Here is a 20,158-nt window from a genome sequence, read left to right on the forward strand (position 1 = left end):
ACCCGGTCGTTGTCTTGGTGACGAGACCCCCTTTCTGTATGACGCGGCAGCCTGTGATTGGCTGCAGAGGCCGCTGCAGCCTGTGATTGGCTGCAGAGGCAGTCACATGGGATGAAGCGTCATCCCTGGAGACCTTCTGACGTCATCCTGACGTGCGTGACCACCACTACAGCCTGTGATCGGCTGCAGCGGCGACATGGATGAAACGTCATCGCTGAAGGCCGGACAGGAGAAAAGTAAGTATGAACTTTATTTTTTTATTACATTAAAATTTTATTTTCCGAGCGCCGAGCATGGTACTGACCAGGGTGCTGAAAGAGTTACCGCCGATCAGTGCAGCCCATTAACTCTTTCAGCACCCTGGACAGTACCATGCTCGGTGCTCGGAAACGGAAACACGGGAGTGCACACGTCCGCTAAAACGGGCACAGGGATCCATCAAAAACGGCCGTGAAAACGGTGTCGGAGGTGTGCACGAGGCCTAATAGACATACACTTTTGGCAGACCTGGGGACCTTCTAAGGGGTTAAACAGTCAGAGGTAAGAGAGCAGAGCAGAAAGTCTTGTGAGGACTGGAGATTTTGTGTGGGGAGGTATAGAGGGATTAGGGCAGATATGTATCGAAGGGAAAGGTTGCGCACAGCCTTGTATGTCATTGTTGATATTGAACCGAACTTAGATCACCATAGAATTGGTGTGGCCTTATTTTATAGGCTATAATACAAATAGCAATGAATAATGAAATAATGTACAGTCTAGGGACTCGTAAAGGAGCCAGGCCGGACATTTTTGAAGTAATCAGTCAAAATTATTGATCGTAATCAGCAGGGCTGACAACCTGATTTTTTTTTTCCAGGACAATTTATCTAAAAATCATGGACAGACAACATTTTTTACAGCCATATTGGAAAACCATAAAGAAACATAAAGATTCTAAGTACAGATGACCAAATCAAATTCGGACCGAATTTCCCAAAAGTTTCGGAATTGCAGGCTGCAGCGGTCATATGGACAAACAACATAATCTTAGAAAGCCGCCAGGGGTGCGTCACAGCAGCATTCACATCTCACATTATCTCAAGAGGCCGGCAGTCCTTGAAGACATCAGAGAGTCAGACAATGCATTCGGGGCATTTGTGATTTGCGGCAAATTTCAGTATATTCGTTCATCTCTAATTATAAGTAATTGATATCTATAGTTAAAATAGTGATATTAATACATTAGCAGCATTTACGGTGACATCTAAAATAGTGAAAATTAGAATCCAAATAAACTGTACAAGTTGTACAACTTAAAAACAAAAAAATTCTGGAAAAAAATGTCCTATTTTTACGTACTGTTGAGGTATTTACAGACGGTTGGCATCCCTGCTAATGAGTCAAATATTTTTATCAGTTCCGAAAGAGGAACATTTCAGGAGTAAAGAGGGATTGGAAAAAAGGACACTAGAAATGCATTTGTCATGCCCTTTATATTAAGAGAAAAAATAGATTTCCTTATAGGCTCTTATTTTCTAGGTCAAAGATCTCAGACCTGTGACTTCTTAGCTGTTGTGAAACCGCAATTCCCAGCATACACTGACAGCCTGTGACCAAAAAACTGTGTCACACGACTGGTCACCCCGGGGTCACATAATCGATGGGACCAATAGACATAGTGGCAGTTCCATTAACTCTATTGCACTACATTTGTTGAGTGCTATATAGCTGATGATTGAGAAGGAAGAGTGGTGAAAAATGTTTTTGCCTTCTTTTCTAGTTCTCTGGAGGATCACCTATTTGTGCCCCACCAAAAAGCTACTCCTAGGGCTTTAAAGGTGGTCATTAAGGGGTTAAGTAAAATTATTATCATTGGTTAATTTAAAAACAGCTGCACAAAAAATTCGCAACAAAAGAAAATTGTGCACAAACATACCAATAGCGTGTGGCGCATGTTTTTGAAATTCTGCTCTCATGGAACAATTTTAAATAAACTTGCTTTTTCCAAAGATTTATTATTACTCACCGGAATAAACAGTTTTCATTTTTTGAAACCTGGCCGAATGACACATTTAATGAGAATTGTATAAAAAAAGGGAATGAAAATTGATTGTTTGGAGATAAATCTTAAGTAACCTCCTATCAGTCGATAGAAAACATTATATACATAAGACAGGATATTGTTACTTACAAAAGAAGGTCGCTGAGACATCTCCAACTTTTCATTGATTAAAAGTTTCTAAAAGACTTTGATTTATGATTTTGTTCTTCGGGGTTTATATGTATAAAAGCTCTGTACTCTTTTTATTTAATATCATTTCAAAGCGTACAATGCGACCCTAATTTTATACTAGAACCTAGTGAAATATGTCAGATTGCTTTATAGAATGACAGTTCACACGCTCACATGCAGTGACCAGAAACGTATGAAAATACGGAGCTGTTTTCAGGCGAAAACAGCTCCTGATTTTCAGACGTTTTTGTAGCAACTCGCGTTTTTCGTGGCGTATTTCACGGACGTTATTGGAGCTGTTTTTCAATGGAGTCAATGAAAAACGCCTCCAAAAACGTCCCAAGAAGTGACATGTACTTCTTTTTCGCGGGCGTCTTTTTACGTGTAAAATTACACCTCGTGGGAACTGAACACCGTAAAACCCATTGAAAGCAATGGGCAGATGTTTGTAGGCATATTAGGGGCATTTTTTAAGGCGGAATTCGGTGCGTAAAACACCCGAATTACGTCTGAAAACACTGCGTGTGAACATACCCTCATAAGCCCCTACACTGGTCAAATGCTGTTTATCCATCACCCAACTACAGACCTATAACTTGACTTTTAACTCATTAAATAAACTTTAACCCCTTTAGGACACAGCCTGTTTTGGCCTTGTGGACACAGATGATTTTTTCAAATCTGACATGTGTCACTTTATGTGGTAATAACTCCGGAATGCTTTTGCCCATCCAAGCGATTCTGAGATTGTTTTCTCGTGAGATATTTTACCTTATGTTAGTGAAAAAATGTGGTCGATAAATTCAATATTAATTTGTGAAAACATCAAATTTTAGCAAATATTTGCAAAAAATAGCATTTTTCTAAATTTAAATGTATTTGCTTGTAAAACATATAATAATACCACAAAAAATAGTTACTAGTTAACATCCCCCATATGTCTACTTTATGTTTGCAGAATTTTTTGTCACGTTCTTTTATTTTTCTAGGACGTTACAAGGCTTAGAACTTTAGCAGCAATTTCTCACATTTTCAAGAAAATTTCAATAGGCCATTTTTTCAGGGACCAGTCACTTCTGAAGTGGCTTTGCGGGCCTTCTATATTAGAAAGTCCCCATAAATTACCACATTTTGAAAACTGCACCCCTCAAGGTATTCAAAACAGCATTCAGAAAGTTTCTTAACCCTTTAGGTGTTTCACAGGAAATAAGGCAAAGTAGAGGTGAAATTTACAAATTTCATTTTTTTTGCCGAAATTCGTTTGTAATAAAAAAAACATCTGTGACACAGAAAGTTTTACCAGAGAAACGCAACTCAATATTTATTGCCCAGATTCTGCCGTTTTTAGAAATATCCAACATGTAGCCCTAGTGTCCTAATGGACTGAAACATAGGCCTCAAAAGCAAAGGAGCACCTAGTGGATTTTGGGGCCTCCTTTTTTTAGGAATATATTTTAGGCACCATGTCAGGTTTGAAGTGGTCTTGTGGTACCTAAACAGTGGAAACCCCCAAAAGTGACCCCATTTTGGAAACTACACCTCTCAAGGCATTTTTCTAGGGGTATATTTAGCATTTTGACACCACAGTTTTTTTGCAGAATTTAGTCGAATTAGTCTGTGGAGATGAAAATCACCTTTTTTTCTGTGGAAACATAGAATTTTTTCATTTTTACAAGGAATAAAGGAGAAAAAGCACCCCAACATTTGTAAAGCAATTTCTCCCGATTACGGCAATACCCCATATGTGGTAATAAACTGATGATTGGACCCACAGCAGGGCTCAGGAGGGAAGGAGCGCCTTTTGGATTTTGGAGTGCAGATTTTGCTGGATTGGTTTTCAGTGCCATGTTGGGTTTGCAACGCCCCGGAGGGACCAAAACAGTGGAAACCCCCCAAAAGAGACCCTATTTTGGAGACTACACCCCTCAAGGAATTTTTCTAGGGGTATAGTGAGCATTTTGACCCTACAGGATCTTTTTTAGAGCTAAGGTGACCAAAAAACAGCGATTTTGGCGCTTTAAATTCTTTATTTCTTACAGCATTCACCATGCGCAATAAATTAAATTTTACTTTATTCTGCCGGTCGGTACGATTACAGCGATACCATATTTGTATATTTTTTTTTTACGTTTTGTAGTGTTTGCACAATAAAATTAAGTTTCTATAAAACAATTTATTTTCTGAGACACGCTATTCTGAGCCGTAACTTTTTTATTTTTTTGTCAAAAAAGCTGTGGGAGGTCTTGTTTTTTGCGGGACGGGTTGTAGTTTTTATTGGTGCTATTTTGGGATTAATGCGACTTTTTGATCATTTTTTATTCTATATCTTGTGAGGGGTGGTGACCAAAAAATAGCGATGCTGACATAGTTTTCCGTTTATTTTGTTTGCGGCGTTCACCGTGCGGAAAAAATAACATTATAGTTTCGTAGTTTGGGTCGTCATGAACACGGTTATACCAAATATGTGTACTTTTTTTAACGTTTTCCTTTTTTCCCTACAATAAGTGACTTATTATAGGAAAACAAACACTTTTATATTTACACTCTTCTAAAACATTTTTATTAACTTTTTTTAACTTTTTACACTTTATTTTTTGTTATTAACTTTTTTTTTTACTTTCTACATGTTCTTTTTTTTTACCTGCAGCTTTGATAGCTGCTAGAATACATTACACTACCTAGGTAGTTTAACGTATTCCAACTGTCAGTGTGACGTCACAGTCACTCTGACAGTAAGTCTACGAGGCTGGTCCTCATAGGCTTCCATATATGGCAAACCCGGAGGCGGTTGCCTGGCCTCCGGATGCCAACACAAGCATCAGCAGCCCCCACAATTGCATGGGGGCTGCTGATGTGCTACAAACCCCCTAAATGTGGTGATCGCAATCGAGCACCACATTTATCGGGTTAATTGCCCAAATCAGCGGCGATGAGCCGCTGATTGTCAACACTGGAGTGTCAGCTGTCGGGGACAGCTGATCTCCCAGTTCCTGATGCACACCTTGTCGCCGACGAAGGTTGGTCCTGATGGGCTTCCGTCCATGGCAGACACGGAAGCCATTGTTTGGCTTCCATATGCCATACTAACTATCGGCAAACCCCGCGATTTCGGACCGGGGTCTGCCGATATGCTAGAAACCTCTAAAATTCGGCGATTGCAACCGATCGCCTAATTTAAGGGGTTAATTCGCCAAAATCAGTGGCAAAGGACCGCTGGCTGGCAAGTGTGGAGTTTCAGCTGTCGGTGAAAGCTGACCTCCCGGTTCCCGGTGGACACTGTCACCGACAATGTGCACCAGAAAAAACTCAGTAACTGTACGTCCTTGTGTGGGAAGTAACCTCCCGCAATGACGTACAGTTACTTACTCGTGTGGGTAGGGGTTAACCTAACTTCTTCAATGGCTTTTCAATGACTTAAGTGATTTCACACTGCAGCAAGTTATCAAAGTCAAGATAAGGATTGCTACATCTGTACAACTTTTTCTTTGAATATTCAATTTCTACAGTACAATCATATTAGACATTTATTTTCAGTGACCAAAATGCAGGGTGACATAACAGTAGGTGGAACAAGCTGTCATTGCAAAGCTAAATGCCTTAACTTTCCTTTTTTTTTTTAAAAAAGAAAAAAGAAAACTCTTTTTATTTTTATTATTGACAAAGAAAATTTACAGAAGTAGGAAAGTAGAAATTCAAAAAGACTTCGATCCGAGGTTATCTTAACCTAGAATACTTTAAAACTCCTCCCTACTTCAAATAAACATAAGAGTAGACCACCCCCCCCTCCCCAAACCCAGCACTGAAAAGGGAAAAACAAAAGTTTTTTTTGTAAAAATAAATTCTTTAAGGTCTAATTGTTCCAAAATAACCACTTCTTTTCTAACTTCAAAGCCTGGTATTTACGCAAAGAGAATATTTTTTTTATAAAGAAATACTTTGTGTACATAATGTTTCCATGCAAGGAAGCTAGGTGATAAAGTTGAAAACCAATTTTTAAGAATTTGCAGCTTAGCAAGAAAAAATAGTTGTAATAGCAACTTTATATGTATATGAGGTGCGTCCCAAAAGTAATGAGAATGATTTTTTTACGCTCCACACGAGGGCTGCGTGAGGAGGGGATGAAGGTTATTGAAGGGGTATCTCAAGTATATGGCCGGATAATCCTCAGTTGAGCCCGAGCCTTTTGCAGTGTCGGTATGTTACAAAAGTGCACCCTTGTTTTTATCTCTCATAATGAACGAGAATGCAGAGGAGCATCGAGCAGCGTTATGCAATCAAATTTTGCGTGAAACTTGGAAAAACATCTTTAGAAAGAGATGCTGAAGATAACGTATGGGGAACTGCTTTGACATCGGCCCAAGTTTTCAGATGGCACAAGGCCTTCAAGGATGAAAGGGAAGTCCTTGGTGGTGAACAGCTTTCAGGGCGCCCTTCAACATCAAGAACCTATGAAAATGTTCCCTATTGCCCTGACTTGGCACCGTGTGACTTTTTGTTGTTCCCCTAAATCAAAACTCACCTGAAAGGACATCATTTTGGTAGTGTTAAAAACGTCCAGTCAGCCGCGACGAGGGCTCTGAACAACCTCTCACATGCAGTGGCGGATTAAGTAGACCGTAGGCCCTGGGCTGCCAAACTTGGGCCCCCACCGCTGCTTTGCCGTGCCTATAGTGAACACCACCTTTTTGTGCGAGCATTGACAAATGGGTGTTACGATTCCCCTTGTCAAAGGGCTGTGTCCCTACATACTGACGATCTCCAACCATCGCTGACAGTATCACACTTCCTCTTGACAATGGGAATGGCAACACGCATTTGTCTATTAGTCCGGGGTACAAAAAGATATGTAGAATACAAGGATTTCCTACAACAGACATGTCAGGAGAGGGAACAGAACCCCTATAGATCCAGTGACTCACAGGTGATGTCTTCTCTAATGGGAGTAGTTTTCTTTTCTTCTCCATCTGACACAGACCGTTATGGCGACTTCTCCTGATGAGACATCTTTTCCCATCCCTTCTGCAGGCATTTCCATCCTCTAGAGAAACACACAAATTTAGACACCAAGGCCCAGGCCCATACATTAGAAGGGTTGTCCGGGCACAGACCGTTTTTTAAAATGATGACCTATCGTTGTGCTCGGACAACCCCTTTTACTCAGACTAATAAATTTGGATCCCAGACTAGATCATAGAATACATACAGATCCAGACCTTTTAAACTATTGCAGTCCCCAGACCAGACCCCCTTAAACAAATACAGACCCCAGAACAAGCACCCTAAATAAATACAGCTCTCAGACAGGACCCCTAAATACAGACCCCAGACCCGACCCTCTACAATAATAATGACCCTAAACCTAACCCCTTAATACGGACCCCAGGCCAAACCCCCTAAACTAATTCAGACCCCTAAATGCAGACCCCATAAACTAATACAGACCCCTAAATATAGACCCCCTAAGTACAGACCCCAGACCTCAAACTAATACAGACCCCCATACCTGACCCCCTACACTAATAATGACCCCAGACCTGACTCCCTTAAGTAATACAGACCCCAGACCAGACCCCCTAATCTAATACAGACTCCAGACCAGACCCCTAAATACAGACCCCTAAATAAAGACCCCTAAACTAACACAGACCCTAGAACAGGCCACCTAAATAGACCCCATAAGCTAATACAGACCCCAGACGTCAAACTAATACAGACCCCCTAAATACAGACCCCAGACCCCTTAAACTAACACAGACCCCTAAATATACAGACCCTAAACCCCTTAAACAGATACAGAACTCAGACACCCTAAATACAAACCCCAGACCCCTTAAACTAATACAGACACCAAACTTTCTAAATACGGACCAGACCCCTAAATACAGTCCCCACACCAGACCCCCTAAATGCAGACCCCTTAAACAAATCCATCCCCTTATACATACATAGCAGCTCTTCTCAGTCTTCTCTGTGAAGTCTTGCTGCTGCTCATGGAGCTGCGGCCATGTGACCAGCAGGTCTCTAAACAGTAGTAAGAACTTCAGAGAAGAGGTCATGTGACCTTATGTCTAAAGATCCTTTTCCAGGGCATATACAATGCCATTTCGTCGCGGTTTTTGCCAATATTCGTGGCAAAATCGCAGCAATGACACGACAAAACTGCATTGCACTTTAAGCAGCCATGGGCCCCCCGGGAGCCTCGGGCCCTGGGCAGCCGCCCAAAATGCCCTATAATGATCCGCCATTGCTCACATGAAGACTTCCAGCACTGCTACGAATAATGGCAGTGTCACTGGAGTCGTTGTGTTCAGTCCATGGGGACTTTGAAGGTGATCGAGCCTAATTGTATGTTGTTTTTTACAGATATCTACAAAGGGGGCTGTATGGCGTTATCTACAGGGGGGACTCTGTATGGCGTTATCTACAGGGGGGCTGTATGACGTTATCTACAGGGGGGCTGTATGGCGTTATCTACGGGGGGGCTGTATGGCGTTATCTACAGGGGGGCTGTATGGCGTTATCTACAGGGAGGGCTGTATGGCGTTATCTACAGGGGGGCTGTATGGCGTTATCTACAGGGGGGCTGTAAAAACGGCACTATCCACAAGGGGGGGTTGTGTGACACCCAGGGGAGGGGGGGCCCCAGTCAAAAGTTTGCTATGGGGCCCAGTCTTTCCTAGTTACGTCCCTGGTTGTAGAGATAAGTGAATGACCCAAAAAAACACTATTTTATCTAGAGCCACTTTGGAAAATCCCTTTTTACTTAGACATTTACTGATATGATGGTGAGTGGGTATGCAGATGCTGGGAACCCCAGAAAGTGTTACCTTTCCCTGCAGTGTCATCGCGCTGCATGAAGCCTTACACAATGCCCAGAGAAATTATTCGGATGTCTATGTAAGGCATAGATGTGTGGGATTCTAGACAACAAAAGATACTTGATTTTTGGGAATTCCAGAAAGTTATACTTCTCTCTCATATATGCTTGTATCAGTGTACACGAAAAAGTGGTACAGTTAAATATTTGGTTGCATGAGTGTAGTAAAATGCAACACCTAAAACAAATTCTCTGGAACACTGAAAGGCCGGGTTCACACGTTGCGTAAATACTGCAGATTTTTTGCAACGGATTTAGTTGCGAAAAATCCGCAGCATAATACAATAGCAGCAGAGTGGATGAGATATGAACAAATCTCATCCACACACTGCGTAAATGATAAGTGGAAAAACCATCAGAAATTAACCTGCCGTGCGGTTTTTTAATTTGCAGCATGTCAGTTGTATTTGCATAATTGCTGCTTTTTTGTTGGGGGTTTTCTCCATTGAATTCAATGGGGATGTAAAACCCGCAACAAATAGCAGATGTTGCGATTTTTGCAGCGGAAAAGCTGAGATTTTTTCTGCAAAAATCTCAACTCAGAAAAAAAAATTTTAACCAGAATTTTGTGCTTCCTTTTCCAGGCTGGACTCCTGGGATGACATTTTATCCCACGTGAGCACAGCAGCCAATCACAGGCTGCAGCGGTCACATTGCATGAAACTTCGCCACAGGAGGCTGGGCTGCAGCACGGCAAAGGGACCGGGTCGTCATGGCTACGGGAAAGTAAGAAACTATTTATTTTTATTAACGTGGAGTTTTCTGCAGTGTAAATTCCAGCTAAAAAACTGCACAATAATTTGGTGCGGTTTTTTGGACGGAATTCTCATCATCAACGAGGGCAGATACACTGTGTGATTTTACGCAGCGTATCCACCCTGTGTGAACATAGCCATATACATGAATGTCTTGATTAACTTAGAATATTGTCACGCCTGTGGGGTGTGTGGACCCACCAGGCCACCCCACTGTAGCTGAGTAGCAGCTGGCCAAGCAACAGTCAATAACAGTCTCTGGGGTAAGAGTACCTGGAAAGATGATCTGGCAGATACTCAGAGTAGCAGGCACGCGATGTAATGCTTGGCATGGTAGATGACACTGGATGTGTCAGATGACACAACACGACTCCAACACTAGCTTTCAGCTCAGGAACAAACACTGTTACGGGATACAGGATACAGCAGGAAGCAGGATATGGGTACAGGATACAACTAAGGGACCATTTGCTTAAACTAACATGGGAATACAACAACAACGCACAGGCAAGGAGTGGAAGGGCAGAGCCCTTTATATAGTCCAGGATGTAAGGGGATAGGTTTGGGAAAAATTTGCTAGTTCACGCGCTGGCCCTTTAAGCACAGGGACAAGCGCGTGTGTGCACCCTAGAGGCAGGAGTAGCAGAGTGCAGCCTCATGTGCTGGCGTCTCCTGCAAGGGAGACGTTGGCAAGCCTTCAGAGTCCGGCAGTTGTGGCTGCTGGTGAGTACAGCTTGCCAGCAGTCTCTTGACGAGAGTTGGAGCAATGATGTTCTCTTCTGGCTCCCGGGACCTCTCCTCAGAACCAAACCCTTTCCAGTCCACCAGATAGAAAGTCTTTCCTCCTACTCTCTTGTAGTCCAGGATCTCCTTTAACTCGAAGACATCAGAAGAACCACTGGGAGCAACTGCAGAACTAAGAGATTTACTGAAGTGATACAGGACCACAGGCTTTAGGAGAGACACATGGAACGAGTTGGGGAAGCAGCCTAAGCTTATAGGACACTGGGTTTATATGTTGTAACACCTCGAAGAGGCCGAGGACCTCGGAGTGATTTTGTGGGAAGGGAATTTCAGACGAATGTTCTTTTAAGAGAGCAAGACCTTCACACCGGGGGGGGGGGGGTGGGCTGAGGTGGAACCCTTCTCTTCTTATCAGCCTATGATTTCACATGAATGATTCCACTGCTGAAGAATCGCGGACTTGTTCTGCTGCCAGATGTGAAGAAAAGTCCCGAATTAAGAATTGGTTGCAGGCACTTGAGACATAGTTGGCACAGGAAGAGGAACTCGTGGGTGCTGACTGTATACAATATAGAACGGAGAGGAAGCAGTAGACTCACTTGTATGGTTATTGTATGAGAATTCCGCCCAAGGCAGGAGCTGTACCCAATTGGTATGTTGGACAGAGACATAATGACAGAGATAATTCTCTAATACTTGCTTGATCTTCTCCACTTGACAGTTAGATTGTGTGTAATAGGCAGAAGAGAAGTCCAGCTTCACATCCAAAAGATTACACAGGGCTCTCCGGAACTTATATGTGAACTGTACACCCCGGTCAGAAAGAATATGAAGAGGTAGTCCATGAAGATGAAAGATGTGTTGGACGAACAGAACTGCCAGATGAGCAGCTGAGGGGAGGCCCGTTAAAAGGAATAAAATGTGCCATTTTGGAGAAACGATCCACTACTACCCAGGTCGTACATCCAGCAGAAGGGGAAAGGTCAGTGATAAAGACCATAGCAATGTGTTGCCTGGGAGCATCAGGCACTGGCTGAGGTTGGAGCAGACCAGCAGGTTTAGAATGAGAGGACTTGTTTAGAGCACAATTAGCACAGGAGGAAACAAAGTCCAAGACATCCCTAGGTAGCGAGGGCCACCAATAATGACGAGCAATAAAGTACTGAGTCTTGCGGACACCGGAATACCCGGCCAGTTTGGAATTATGCCCCCAGCAGAGAATTTTTTTCCTGTCAGTTGGACGCACAAAAATCTTTCCAGGCGGAATGTCCTTGATCTGCAGAGTATTTACAGCAATCTTCCTAGAGGGATCAATAATATGTTGTGTTTTTTCTTCTGAGTCATCAGTTTCAAATGATCAACACAAAGCATCAGCCTTAATATTTTTGTCTGCATGGCAGAAATGAAGAAGAAAACAAAATCCGGCGAAAAACAGCGACCATAGCTTGACAAGGATTTAGTCGCTGTGCACACTGCAGATATGTAAGATTTTTGTGGTCAGTGTAGTTGATGATGAGTTGAGCACACCCCTCATTTAGGTGTCTCCATTCTTCCAAGGCCAACTTTACAGCGAGCAACTCTCGGTCCCCAATGGAGTAGTTGCGCTCAGCAGGAGAGAAGAGATTGGAGAAGAATCTGCAAGATACTACCTTACCCTTAGAATTTTTTTGAAACAGGAGTTCACCAGCCCCAATGGAAGAGGCATCCACCTCCATGGAAAACTGCTGAGTAACATCTGGATGACAAAGAACAGAAGCAGACGTGAAGGCGCTCTTGAGGTTGGAGAATGCTGACTCTGCCTCAGTGGTTTGGTGATAGCAAGGATAAGATCAGGCAGAGGTTGTCCATCTTCAGAGCCGACCGCCAAATCTTTCTCTAGAGGAACTGTGGTCAAATGGAAATGGTCAACTAAGTCCTGCTGGATAAAATTTGGGGCCGCTCCGGAATCCAAGTAAGCAGGCACGCAGTGAGATCTTTCACTGGTGACAAGTGACACAGGAATAGACAGTTTGGGAGAGAATTTAGCGGTAGAGGGAGATTCACCAAGGTTTGTCTCTCCAATCAAGCCTAGGTGCTTGAGTTTCCCGGCTTTTGAGGGCATTGGCGCACAAAATGTCCCTTGTGGCAAGGGTACAGACACAATCCAGCATTGCAGTTCCTGGTCGGACAATCGGAGTCTATTCACTTCACTTGCATAGGCTTCTCCTCAGGTGCAGTCGGACAGGGTTGTAGCGGCCTTTGAAATTTTGGTGCCAGTCGACAAAAAGATCTCCTCTCCCGATGGACTTCCAGAGTGCGCTCTTGGATCCGCATATCGATCTGGGATGCCAGAAGTCTTAAGGCATCCAAGGTAACAGGAAGTTCTCAAGCTGCCAGTTCATCCTTAATATGAGGAGCAGGACCCTGCCAAAAAGTCGTCACCAAGGCCTCATTATTCCAAGCCAGCTCCGCCGCCAGCATATGGAAGGAGATGGCATACTTCCCTATTTGAGAGTCAGCAGTGTGGCAGCTGCAGAGGATGTTCGACCCTGTTCCTCGAACACTGTATGGAAAATCTCTAGAAAAAGAGGTAGATCAGAGAATTTCGGGCCCTCTCGTTCCAAGATGGGGTTTGCCCATGCCAGGGCTTTTGCCAGCGAGGACAGAAATAATAAATGCTACCTTGGCCTCATCAGCGGGAAAGAGATGGGCACGTAACCTAAAGTTGATCGTACATTGATTGATGAAGCCTCTACAGGCTCTAGGATCCCCATCGTAGTGAGGCGGTAGAGGCAGCAAAATTGTAGACCCAGAGCAAGCAGGAGGGGTAACAGGTAGTAGAACAGTGGAAGCAGCCAGAGGAGATGCAGTAGGATGATCCAAACGGGTGATTATCAAATTTACTTCCTGTAGGAGCTAGAGGTCACGCATTTCTGTTTGCATCACCTGGATCGACGTCTTAGGTTGACCAGCGGATCCATGGCCTGAGCGGACTGTCACGCCTGTGGGGTATGTGGATGTAGGGGGTGCTGTAGTAGTGGACAGTAGATATGACACCGATGTTGGGTTAACTTTTATTTTCCTATAGACAATCAGTATCGGATCTCTTTATCGGGATGAAACATTGACTTCAAATAACACAGGCCCTCATAAATGGGTGCCGGTACCCGGCCATGAGGTAGCCACGGGCGGGAAGTTGGGACGTGGAAGTGCGCGGCTCAATGTCTGTTGCGTCTCCCCGTGTGGGAAAGTCACTGGTGCACGACTACGGGATTTTGGCCTCTTTGTGCTCGCCCAGGGGAAAAACAAGTCCAGTACCTGTGCTCCTCAGCATCGTCTCCCTCGTCCTTCTGCTGCTTCCAAAGTCTGGCTGCTGCACCTCCGCCCTGCTGGACCTCTGTCCGGCTGAACCTCTGCATGGCTGGACCTCTGGTCACCGCATGGCTGGAACTCTGCCCGGCTGGACCTCTGGACACCTCACTGCTGGACCTCCGCACGGCTGGACCTCCGGACACCGCACGGCTGGACCTCTGGACACCGCACTGCTGGACCTCTGGACACCGCACTGCTGTACCTCTGTCCGGCTGAACCTCTGGACACCGCACGGCTGGACCTCTGGACAACGCACTGCTGGACTTCTGTCCGGCTGAACCTCTGCACGGCTGGACCTCTGGACACCGCACTGCTGGACCTCTGTCCGGCTGAACCTCTGCATGGCTGGACCTCTGGGCACCGCACGGCTGGACCTCTGGGCACCGCACTGCTGGACCTCTGCATGGCTGGACCTCTGGACACCGCACCGCTGGACCTCTGGACACTGAACTGCTGGACCTCTGCACGGCTGGACCTCTGGACACTGCACGCCTGGACCTCTGGACACTGCACTTCTGGACCTCTGGACACCGCACTGCTGGACCACTGTCCAGCTGAACCTCTGGACACCGCATGTCTGGACCTCCGGACACCGCACTGCTGGACCTCTGTCCGGCTGAACCTCTGGACACCGCACGGCTGGACCTCTGCACGGCTGGGCCTCTACCGTTGGTGGCTGCTGGGCGGCTATTGCTGGTGGCTGCTGGGCGGTTAATGCTGGTTGCTGCAGGGTTGGGGGCTGGGTACTCACTGCGGTCTCTTTCCTGGACAAACTCGTACTGCCCGGGTCTCCTCCTTCTGCTGTGTCACTCCTCTTTCTGCTTCCTGATGCCGATTCTTTCGGCTGCCGCTTCTCTCTGCTGCTGCCCCACTCTTTCACCGCTTCTCTCCGGCGCTGCCGCATATCTTCACCGCCGCCGCTTATCTCCGCCACCGTTACGCCGCTCTCCTCTCTCTTCTCCCCCTACTCTTCCACTTCCGGTCGCGCATCCCTCTCTCCTTCTTCTTCGCGCCCTTCTGACCACTTCCGGTCGCGTGTCACTTCCATCCCGGTGCATGCGCCTGACAGCCGCCGATGCCATCCCGCTCCGCTCTGGACAGGTAAGTCCACGGTGGTGTTGACCACCCTTACATGGACCCACTAGGCCACTCCACCGTAGTGGAGTAGCAGCTGGACAAACCACCGTCAATGACAGTCTCTGGTGTAAGAGTACCTGCAAAGATGATCTGGCAGATACTTGGAGTAGCAGGCACGCGATGTAATGCTTGGCATGGTAGATGACACTGGATGTGTCAGATGACACAACACGACTCCAACACTAGCTTTCAGCTCAGGAACAAACACAGTTACGGAATATAGGATACAGGAAGCAGAATACGTGAACACTGGGAGCAGAATACAACTAAGGGACCATTTGCTTAGACTAACATGGGAATACAACAACGCTCATGCAAGGAGTGGAAGGGCAGAGCCCTTTATATAGTCCAGGATGAAAGGGGATAGTTTTGGGAACAAAGCAGGAATAGCAGAGTGCAGCCACTTGTGCTGGCATCTCCTGGGAGGTAGACGCCGGCAAGCCTTCAGAGTCCCGCGGTCGCTGTTGCCGGTGAGTTCAGAATGCCAGTGGTGAGAGACCATGGGCACAACAGTTGTGTACCTAAGAACCCCTTGTTCCCAGGATCTTTGAGGGGAGTGCCAAAATTATACAGTGTGATCTTTACGTGTCTCAGATGAAAGCAAACTGGCATGCTGTGGGCAGAGAGCACTACGATTACACCAATTAGTTATTTGGCAGTGCCCATGCCCTAGTTAAAAAAAAAATACTTTGCAATGCTGCAGGGACAGAGAAGCAAAACTACACAAATTGTGGAAAACATGTGTATTTAACTTTTTTCTAGATGATAGAAATCTTTTCTAAACATTCTGCCGGATTAGAAAAGCTGTCATGTCCTCACTATGAACTAAATATCTATTTATATGTTTAATGTTCTTTGAGATTTAATCAAAGGCTACAATATTTGACCTAAATGACCTTGTGGTTTACAGCTAAGTCAAGCTAATTTCCTAGGCTGAAGATCTGGATTTTTTACAATAAGTAGAGGGCTCTATCCTGTGGAACATTATGGTACTTAATGTTGTGGAAATAGAAATTATTAGAATAGATTTATATTATTCAATATTTATCATGAAGTTAACCAATTCATGATTGCTCTACCACTAATGGCATCACCAGTTTATTACAAAATTAACAGTTTGGAGAAGTAATATACAGCTTCCAATAATAAGTCTGCATAAAGTAAGCTTTTAAGCTCCAGCTAGCAGTACCTTCAAGCAGCCAGAATTTAAAAAAGAACTGGTCACAAGTTGGGCAACAGGTTAAGCCCTAGAAGAGGTACAGTCGGCCTTACTTACCTATGGCTCTGTGGTCACAGATACCCTAACCCACTGCCAACACCACTTGAATGACCTTTATGCATACCTGGAAACTAGGGGCCGAGGAAAACAACCTCAGGCCTAGGGGGTTCCTGAAACGGTTGCCCTACCTGATATGCCAGAAGTTACGACACACATACTACGCTCCATCTTATAGAGCACTGAGGCTTATACGTAAAGACGGAGAACCTCCCTACAACATGATCTGCTGTATAATGCAATTCCTTACTAAAAATGAAATCTTGCAGAACTCAGCTTTAAGGTCCAAACCTTCATGCATCTTCCAAGACATCTCAAATACAACTCTACACAAAAGAATACAACTGTGTCCACTTACGGAAGCTCCACCAAAAAATGTCATACTGTTAGCTGTTCCTTTTTGGAATATCTTTCAATTTCCATGGCACCAAAACGATAATGCACACTCCGGCTGACAGAGCCAATGTGAGACTACTTGCAGCTAGGTAACCAACCTTTATCTTACTAACTACCTGTCATAGACATGGCTAAGTTCCCAAAGCATCAATCAACGAAACCATAGCAGGTTCATGACCATCAACAGTTAACGATCATCTAAGAGAACAGAAATCCACAAGTCACAGGACTGCGCTTATGGAACATGTTACCTCCATGTGAGTCGTGTACGGCTCATCTATGGTTGTTATGTTATGTCTATTACATTTGTGGTAAACTTTTGATTATGCGAATACTTATGAGATGTTCACCTCTGACTTATTACCTTTATACCTCATCTTTTTTCCATTACTTATGAATACACACTTGTAGGGCCCCTACAGGAACTGTCTCTCGTGTCTCCATCCAGTTTTATTTCTTTGCATACATGTGCATCCTGGCCATCTCTCTATCAAATCCAATCTCTTCCACAATCCTTGTCTTAATCTGGGCTGCTAGGGAGGCCTCCATCTGACAGGCGGCTTTAACATATCTCATACACATACACATACACATACACATACATGGTACAGCTACCTTTTCTGTCAAACACAACATGACAAATCACCCCCACACTTAAACACATTTACTCACTTTCAAAGTTTGCAATAACCGGAGCAGGTAAATTAGTTGAAATCCTCAACACCATAATAGAGTATAAATGCAAAATATAAATTACTCTACCTCTCAGACGGTTATTGGAAAGAACAGTCCAAAGTGTCCATAGAGGATCCACTGATTCCTCAGCCTGTATGCAAATAGACAATTCGACTTCCCACCGGCGCGTTTTTCTCTTGTTGTTAACCTTGTAGTTCCACAAGCAATATAGCAGCGTTCTGACTGTTGATGTTACTCCATCGCTTCCGGTGGGAAGTGGAATTGTCTATTTGCATACAGGCTGAGGGATCAGTGGATCCTCTATGGACACTTTGGACTGTTCTTTCCAATAACCATCTGAGCGGTAAAGTAATTTATATTTTGTAGTTACCAGAGACTCATTTTCAGCGAGGTAAACTTACTTATTACTCCACTGAATATTTAAACATGGTTCATGTGATACAAGCAGCGAAAGCCAAGTGAATTCCCCCTCCATCCCACATTGGCTACATAAAGTCTCAGACATTTACAGGATAAGGGGACCCTCATATTTTGAATTGCGCCCCCACCATAAAATCTGCCTCATGTGGCAACCATGGCTGGACTTTTGACATCACCCCCAAACTGCAAACTGTTGGATACCTAACGACTCTTTAGAAAGTGTGACAACTACTTAGACTGCCTCTCTTATTTAGTTGTACACTAATATTACTTGTTTAGGGTTCCTTCACATTAACCTCATTAACCTCACAAAGGTTTTAATTGTTGGTGTACATTATTTCGTTTGCATTTTTTACAATCTCTTTATTGAAGATTTTTTTGTGTTTTTGTGCTTAAGGTTAAAGAGGCTCTGTCACCAGATTTTGCAACCCCTATCTGCTATTGCAGCAGATAGGCGCTGCAATGTAGATTACAGTAACTTTTTTATTTTGAAAAAAGGAGCATTTTTGGCCAAGTTATGACCATTTTTGTATTTATGCAAGTGAGGCTTGAAAAAGTACAACTGGGCGTGTTGAAAAGTAAAAGTACAAGTGGGCGTGTATTATGTGCGTACATCGGGGCGTGTTTACTACTTTTACTAGCTGGGCGTTCTGACGAGAAGTATCATCCACTTCTCTTCAGAACGCCCAGCTTCTGGCAGTGCAGACACACAGCGTGTTCTCGAGAGATCACGCTGTGTCGTCACTCACAGGTTCTGCATCGTGTCAGACGAGCGAGGACACATCGGCACCAGAGGCTACAGATGATTCTGCAGCAGCATCGGCGTTTGCAGGTAAGTCGATGTAGCTACTTACCTGCAAACGCTGATGCTGCTGCAGAATCAACTGTAGCCTCTGGTGCCGATGTGTCCTCGCTCGTCTGACACGATGCAGGACCTGGGGCAGGAAGTGAGTGACGTCACAGCGTGATCTGCCTGAAGCTGGGCGTTCTGTAGAGAAGTGGATGATACTTCTCGTCAGAACGCCCAGCTAGTAAAAGAAGTAAAAACGCCCCGATGTACGCACATAATACACGCCCAGTTGTACTTTTACTTTTCAACACGCCCAGTTGTACTTTAGAAAGCCTCATTTGCATAAATACAAAAATGGTCATTACTTGGCCAAAAATGCTCGTTTTTAAAAAATAAAAACGTTACTGTAATCTACATTGCAGCGCCTATCTGCTGCAATAGCAGATAGGGGTTGCAAAATCTGGTGACAGAGCCTCTTTAAGTTCAGACTTGAGTTAGTATACGTTTATCTCTCTTCCGTCAGAGGAGGAGAAGATCGAAAAATTAAACGGGAAGCAACGGTTCCGTTAGAATTACTATTTATTTCAATGCTAATTCTATTGTTTGTCTCCGTTTCCTAGGTTTCCGCTTTTTTTTTTTACGGAAGCAAAAGTGCAGTCTGCAGAATTTGTGTTTCTGTGAAAAATAAATGGAAACCTAGCGAACGGAGACAAATGGAAAGCAACTAAAACAAAAGAATTACCATTGAAATCAAGAGTAATTTACAACGGAACCGTTGCTTCCCGTTTAATCTTTCGATCCTCTCTTTCTCTGACGGAAGAGAGGTACACATATACTAATGCTAGTGTGAACTTAGCCTTACATTACAATAAAAAAACATACAGGTACATGTACTTACAAGTACCAGTAAAGACTCAGGCCCAGAAAGTGAACCAAAAGAAAAAATTTGTAACACAGAAGGAAAATAATCATAGAGAGATGTCTCTGAAATGTAGTGTAGGAACGCGCCATCATGGTGCAACACTTTTAGTAAGCAGCTAAGCTTGATGGCTTTGTACACCTTTAGAGAGATTTTTTTACATGAATGTTTTATGTTTTTTTTTTTACATCAATATTTTTATGTGATTTTTAACAACGTTCCAATAGATTTTTGTTAAAAAATGTTTTTACCTTTTAAGATACAGCTTTTATGTATCATCTATACATAAAAGCTTACACACGAGAAAAAGCAGAGGTCATAGCCAAATGTATAAAAATGTAAAAATTTTATTAAACACATATGACAGACAATGTCTCTAAAAGAATACATAAGGACAAGACTCCAGTAAGATAAATGGAGCAAATGGTCAAAGATACCGAGTTATATATATAAATGCTGTGGGCTAAATTGATAAATTAAATGGATATTTGTGTGAAGAAGGGTAAGTACCCCTTTCCTAGTCCACAATCCCCATAAACATTGGATTCTATAGTCCAAAGAAGGGGGAAGGGAAAATAGAATAAA

The sequence above is a fragment of the Rhinoderma darwinii genome, chromosome 4, assembly GCF_050947455.1.
Source record: "Rhinoderma darwinii isolate aRhiDar2 chromosome 4, aRhiDar2.hap1, whole genome shotgun sequence".
Taxonomy (NCBI): domain Eukaryota; kingdom Metazoa; phylum Chordata; class Amphibia; order Anura; family Rhinodermatidae; genus Rhinoderma; species Rhinoderma darwinii.